This window comes from Tripterygium wilfordii, chromosome 19 (assembly GCF_013401445.1).
Source record: "Tripterygium wilfordii isolate XIE 37 chromosome 19, ASM1340144v1, whole genome shotgun sequence".
Taxonomy (NCBI): domain Eukaryota; kingdom Viridiplantae; phylum Streptophyta; class Magnoliopsida; order Celastrales; family Celastraceae; genus Tripterygium; species Tripterygium wilfordii.
Window position 1 is genome coordinate 6,376,019 of NC_052250.1, and position 7,655 is coordinate 6,383,673.

A 7,655-nucleotide genomic window follows, 5' to 3' on the forward strand; every position below is an offset into this window, starting at 1 on the left:
AAGTTATGTTGAAATTGCACAAAAAGTGACAAGCTCATCTATGGAGAGAGTTGAGCAATTCCAAAGCTTCAAAGGGGACCGTTGTACTCTATTTAGTGTCCTTTGAAGTCTAACATGCTAGTTTAGCCTTCGTGTAATGTTTCGTACGGTAAAGATACGAATAGATCAAGTAATGTTTGAAATTGCACAAAAACATGTAAATCTCGTCCATGGAGAGTGTTGCGCAATTCCAAAGCATCCAAGTGGACCGTTGTACGCTATTTAGCATTCTCCGAAGTCTAACATGCTAGTTTAGCCTTCGTGCAAGGTTTCGTGAGGTAAAGATTCGAATAGACCAAGTTCTGTTGAAATTGCACAAAAACGTGAAAAACTCATCTTTGGAGAGAGTTGAGCTATTCCAAAGCTTCGAAGGGGACCGTTGTACTCTATTTATTGTGCTTATAAGTCTAACATGCTAGTTTAGCCTTCGTACAATGTTTCGTGAGGTAAAGATGCGAATAGACCAAGTTATGTTGAAATTGCACGAAAAGTGAAAAGCTCATCTATGGAGAGAGTTAAGCTAATCCAAAGCATCAAATTGGACCATTGTACTCTATTTAGTGTTCTTAGAAGTCTAACAATGTTGTTTAGCCTTCGTGCAAGGTTTCGTGAGGTAAAGATGCGAATAGACCAAGTTCTGTTGAAATTGCACAAAAACATGAAAAACTCATCTACGGAGACAGTTGAGCTATTCCAAAGCTTCGAAGTGGACCGTTGTACTCTATTTATTGTGGTTAGATGTCTAGCATGCTAGTTCAGCCTTCATACAATGTTTCGTGAGGTAAAGATGCGAATAGACCAAGATATATTGAAACTCCACGAAAAGTGAAAAGTGTTGAATATATGTTTGAGTGATTACAATGGCATGCTTGATTGAACTTTGATCTATTGATTGTATTGAGAAACCTAGGTGCATATGCCTACTTGATTAGTTTAGGAATTCAAGACTTATATTAAACTAGTTCAATTGTGCTTATATGATGATTTAATTATTGAACTAACATGAACTAATTGCAAGAAATCCTAAAAGGGTTTACATAGCATGTCTTGAGTTTAATTGTGTGTAGGATGATCAAGTTGGCCATGTATCAACATGGTGACCATGTGACTCAAGGGACAATTAAATTAGATTATGTGGACACAATGAACCAACTTGCGGACATACTAACGAAACCTCTAAACCAAGAGAGATTTGAATTTTTAAGAGGTAATCTTGGCATGAGAATGAGTCCTTGATATGTGTATGAAATTTATGCATTGCTTATATTGAACACCTTTTGGATGCATTTACAAAATAAAGGGGGAGAAATATACTTTGAACTTTAAAGTTTGGTATGCATAGGTTAAGGGGGAGGAACTTGAATGTCATATTGTATAGACCTTGCCTATTGATACTTTACTTGTCTTGAATTGCAATTCCCTTGTGTTTATTGAAGCATATGCTTATAGAAAGTTTATTTGTGTGAAGCATAATGTGAGGGGGAGAGTTTCTCACGTGAATTAAAGAAAATAGCTCAAAGTTACATAAGTTATTTTGTAATCATCAAAAGGGGGAGAATGTTGAATATATGTTTGAGTGATTACAATGGCATGCTTGATTGAACTTTGATCTATTGATTGTATTGAGAAACCTAGGTGCATATGCCTACTTGATTAGTTTAGGAATTCAAGACTTATATTAAACTAGTTCAATTGTGCTTATTTGATGATTTGATTATTGAACTAACATGAACTAATTGCAAGAAATCCTAAAAGGGTTTACATAGCATGTCTTGAGTTTAATTGTGTGTAGGATGATCAAGTTGGCCATGTATCAACATGGTGACCTTAACTGAACTGTAATGAAGACTTAATCAGTGTCAAACATGATTAAGAAAGTCAATTTCGTGGTCAACATTTGCCAAAGATGTCTTGAAGCTTAATTGGGATCAATTGAAGTAAAATTAACTTTCTAGTCAAAGTCAGAATCGACGGACATGACGTGGCAGCTGACATGGCATTGTTGACACGGCATTAATGACATGGCAAAGAAGACAAGTTAACCATAGTTACATCTTAACTGGAAGACTTGGAGCCAAAAAGAGAAGAGAAGGAAAAGTTAATTTGAAAGGAGGAGACAAGAGGTACAACAAGTCTTATGACAAGTTTTTCTCTTCACATGTGTGGGAAGCTTTATTTCAAAACCATTTCTCTTTCCCACCAAGACACTCCACATCCAATGGATCATATTCTCTCTACATCAAAATCACATTTTAATCCAATGGCCAAAGATTCAAGCTTTATTCTTATCTCTCCTACTTTACATCCTATGGCCAAAATTGAATCTTCATTTGATCCAAAGGCCATCATTTATTCCACCTAAGAGACAAACTTTTCTCAAGTCAATTGTTGTATCTTTCAAGATGCATCCAAAGTCTATATCCATCCAAAAGCCATTATTTCTTCCTACCAAAAGAGACTTGTTGTAAACATTTTCACACTTCTCTAAGCCTTCTAACGTCTATAATGATCCAAGGGTCCATATCTTTCATATCAATCCAATGGCCCTCATTTCATGAGCTTACACTCCACAATTTTCTATAAAAACTAACTCTTTGTTTATGGTGCATATACTTGGCCGAAAATTACACTCTCTCTCTAGTGTTCTTCATCTTCTAAGCTTTCATTCTTTCACTCATTCATTTCTTGATTACATACTTGATTTTGAAGAGAGATCACACACACTAGCCAAGTAAAGCTTTATTGTTACTCTTGAGCCTTTATTACCAGATTCTTATCATTTCCTCAAGAGTCATTCTACTTGCTTGAGCAATCTGATTTCCAGCACCTATAAGGCTTCATTCTATATCTCCATTTCACCATTCAAGCCTTATCACAACTGATTTTCGTTGGTTGATACACTACTCAAAATTTCACATACCCTAGCAACCAAAAAATCTCAAATCTGAGTTTTGTGCTTACCATTCCCATTCAAGCTTTTCAAGAGCTTCATTTGAGCCTTAGACACTTACAAATCCAGCTACTAAAGAGCCAGCCTTTGAGCCTAAACTTATCTCATACCCGGCTATTCTTAGAGCCATTTTTGAGCTTGTATTTTGTTGATTGAGTTAGTGTGGTGAGCTACAAACCACACGGTGTGTAGAGTTTGGTGTGGTGAGCTACAAACCACACGGTGTGTAGAGTTTGGTGTTTGAGCTACAAAAACATCGGTTGTAAGAGTTCCGCTTGACTCGGTTGAACAAGCCATATTGGAGTGTTTGAAATTCCCAAGTGGGACTTGGGGATTGGAGTAGGCTTGGGTTAAGCCGAACCACTATAAATCTCTTGCCTCTTTTACTTTCCAGCAATTTCAATTAGCATTGCATTCTCATATCATACATACTTGAAATTGGATATTTAGGTTGCTAGATTCAAGTTTGGTTAAATTGATTGTTCTCCTTGACTCATATACATATACACTAGAACTTAATTTGGTATTTAGCTTCCGCTTAAGGTGAAATTTGATAGAATTCATTGAAACCGAAAAAAGAGTGACCTAGTCTAAATTTGACTAAGGACACAATTCATCCCCCCTCTTGTGGTGCCATACATCCTAACAAGTGGTATCGGAGCAAGGTTACTTGCATATAGAAGTAATTGTCTTGTGCATTATTTGTGATTATTGATATGGCATCTACTAGTGGTAGACATGATAATGTATTAGAGGGTCAATCTAGTGGTAGACCTCCATACTTTGATGGAGATAACTATGACCATTGGAAGATCAGAATGAAACTTTATTTCATGTCTCTGGATATTGATTTGTGGTATGTCATAGAGGATGGACCTTATGAGCCTACCATCATCACCAAAGTTGGTGATGTTGAAAAGGAGATTTCAAAACCTAGGGATAAATGGGATGACAATGATAAGAAAAAGATTTCCTTGAATGCTAAAGCTATGTCTATTTTATTTAATGCATTGAATTCAATTGAAGCTAAACATATTTCAACATGCATTTCGGCTAAAGATATGTGGACTAGGTTAGAGATGAAGCATGAGGGAACTAATCAAGTAAAGGAGTCCAAGATTAACATGCTCATGCATTCATATGAATTGTTCACTATGCTTTCACATGAGTCTATTACCGATATGGATATTAGACTAACCAAAATTCTGAATTCTCTTGAATCTTTAGGGAAGACATTCTCCAATCAAGAAAAGGTGCAAAAGTACTTGAGAAGTCTTCCGGAAGCATGGGATGCCAAAGTGACAGCCATCCAAGAAGCTAAAGATCTCAAAGTTTTGAAGTTGGATGAGCTTGTAGGATCACTTCTGGTATATGAGACAAATTTGAAGGCAAGAGAAGCTCAAAAAGAGGACACCAAAAAGAAGAGCATTGCTTTTGCCTCCAAGGGTGATAGTGGAGATGATTTGAGTGATGAGGAAGTAGCCCTAATGACAAGAAGATTCAAGAGATACTTGATAAACAAGAAGAAGCAAGGTGGTAGACTTTTTGGCCACTCAAGGAGGGACAACTTCAAATCTGGCCATGGAGATCAAAATGACTCAAAAGGGAACCATGAGGAGCAAGACAAAGATTTGAGGTGCTTTGAGTGTGGTAAGAAGGGACACATGAAGTATGAGTGTCCAAAGAAGAAAGAAAAGAGCAAGGAGCAAACCAAGAAAGCCTTCAAAGCTACATGGAGTGATTCGGACTCCGAAAGCACTTCAAGTGAGGACGAGGTTGCTAGACTTTGCTTGATGGCCAAAGGAAACTCATCCAATCCGGATGAGGAGGTAAACTCTTTTGATCATGATGATGATGATGTGTCTATTGATGATTTGCTTTCCTTACTCAATGACATGAATGCTAAGAATAGGAAAATGCATAAGGAAAAGAAACAATTGAAAAATGAGATTGATTGTTTAAATGCTAAGGTAGAAGAGCATGAAAAGACCATTGATGATCTAAATGCTAAATGTGATGAAAAGTGCGATATGCTTGCTGCCATGTGTGCTAATAACATGTCTAAGTGTGATCATGAACCTTTGATTGAAGATTTGCAATTTAAACTTAGTACCTTGCAAGAAGAGTATGATGATTTGAAATTGATTGCTATTGTGCCTAATGAGAACCAAGAGTCACACGATGACTCTATTGTTCAAAATGAATTAGACGCTTTGAAATTGAGATATGAGGATCTAGAGAAATCTTTCTCAAAGTTTAGTGTGGGATCTTCTAGACTTGATTCACTCTTATCATGTCTTAGACAATCTTTGGACAAATCGGGTTTAGGTTATGTTGGTGATAATGTAAAATTGAAGAAATGTGATATGCATGATATTTCTACATCTTTCGTATCACATGGATATTTGCATTCCTTGAATGACATGAAGGAGGATTGTTTTCCTAAGAAAATGATTTTTTCATCTCCTAACTACAATGCTTTGAATGATATGAATGCTAGTACTTCGAAATCACATCATGAACATGTATCATTTGTCCAATCCGTGATACATAGGCCTATTCCCATTAGGGGTGTGCCAAATCAGCCTTGGAAGAAGGATATCAAATCTGGTCCCAAGAGACCCGTAGGGTTTCCTAAGAAATTAGGGCATATATGCATAACTTGAATGCCAAAGTTTTTCCAAAGTTTCAATATGTGTTTGGCAAGAAAGTTAAGCAAATGTGGGTTCCAAAGGGAATCAAGATTCTTCATGCTAACCTCCTAGGACCCAAAAGAAATTGGGTACCTAAAGCGAATTGAACTAATGTAGGTGTTCTTGAAAATCAAAAGTTCTAAGGCTTCCAAGTGGTACTTGGATAGTGGTTGCTCAAGACACATGACCGGGAACTCAAGTTCTTTTTCTTCTCTCAAGAAGTTCTCTAATGGTGGTCATGTGACTTTTGGTGACAACAAGAAGGGTAGGATCCTTGGTCAAGGATCCATAGGTGATGTATCCTCTTTCTCTATCTCTAATGTGCAATTAGTTGATGGATTGTCTTTTAACCTTCTTAGTATTTCTCAATTGTGTGATGGTGGCTTGCGCATATGTTTTGATGATTCAAAGTGTGAGTTTTTAAATGCCATGAATGAATGTGTGCTTGTAGGAAAAAGAGATGGTAATGTGTATTCTATTAATTTGAAAGACTTGAATGATTGCAAACTTAAATGCTTGATTTCCAATGTTAGTGATGTGAATATATGGCATAGAAGATTAGGACATATAGGAATTTCTACAATTGAAAAATTGGTTAGAAATAATCTTGTTAGAGGCATACCTTCTTTGAACTTTGACATGTATGATGCTTGTGAGCCATGCATTAGTGGAAAACACACTAGGGAGTCTTTCAAGTCTAAAAACCAGATTTCAACTACTAGGGTTTTAGAACTTTTGCATCTTGATTTGTTTGGTCCAAGTAGAGTCAAAAGTCTAGGTGGTGGATCCTATGCTTTTGTGATTGTTGATGACTATTCTAGATATACTTGGGTGATTTTCCTTGCACATAAACATGAGACCATTCATGAGTTTTCAAAACTAATCAAGAGGCTTCAAAATGAAAAGAACATAAGCATTAGCAAGATTAGGAGTGATCATGGAGGAGAATTTGATAATCATGCATTTATTGATCTATGTGATGAATATGGCATTAGACATGATTTCTCTTCACCTAGAACACCCCAACAAAATGGGGTAGTAGAAAGGAAAAATAGAACTTTGCAAGAAATTGCTAGGACTATGCTTTGTGAACATGATTTGCCTAAGTTCTTGTGGGCCGAGGCCATTAATTGTGCATGCTATGTTACAAATAGGTTGTATATTAGAAATAAGATAAATAAGACACCTTATGAGATTTGGAATGATAGAAAACCTATGGTTGACTACTTTAGAGTTTTTGGTTGCAAATGTTATGTATTAAACACTAAGGATGACTTAGATAAATTTGATGCAAAATCTACCCCTTGTGTATTTGTTGGCTATGCTTTAACTTCTAGAGCTTATAGAGTTTACAATCCAAAATCTAGGAGAATAGAAGAGTCCATTCATGTTAAATTTATTGAAACTCTTGCACTTGACCCTTTGCTTGAGAATGATGATATTGAGTTAGGTTTGGAGAAGTTGAGCTTAAAAGATGATAAAGATGACTCTGCTACACCTAAAGATTATGGACCAAGCAAAGAGGGAGGAAATGAACACGAGGAGACACAAAATAGTGATGCACTAGTGGGCTTGGAAGAAAGTGAGGTTGCACCTGTGGCCTCCAATAATGAAACTACAGCTCCTACATCATGGCTGCAAGTGAAGGACAAACACAAGCATCCCAAACAACTCATAATTGGCGATTTGCATCAAGGGGTAAGGACTCGTAGATCTCACTTAGCTCCTAATGATAATGATATGCATGCTAATGTGGTAGATAATGTGACTGCAAATTTAATGAATACTGCTTTAATTGTTGATGTGCATGGTTCGTATGCCTTAATTTCTCAAATAGAACCTAGAAACATTGATGATGCTTTGCTTGATGTTAAATGGATTATTTCTATGCAAGATGAGTTGAATCAATTCACTAGGAATGAAGTTTGGCATTTAGTTTCGAGACCTAAAGACCAAACCATAATTGGAACTAA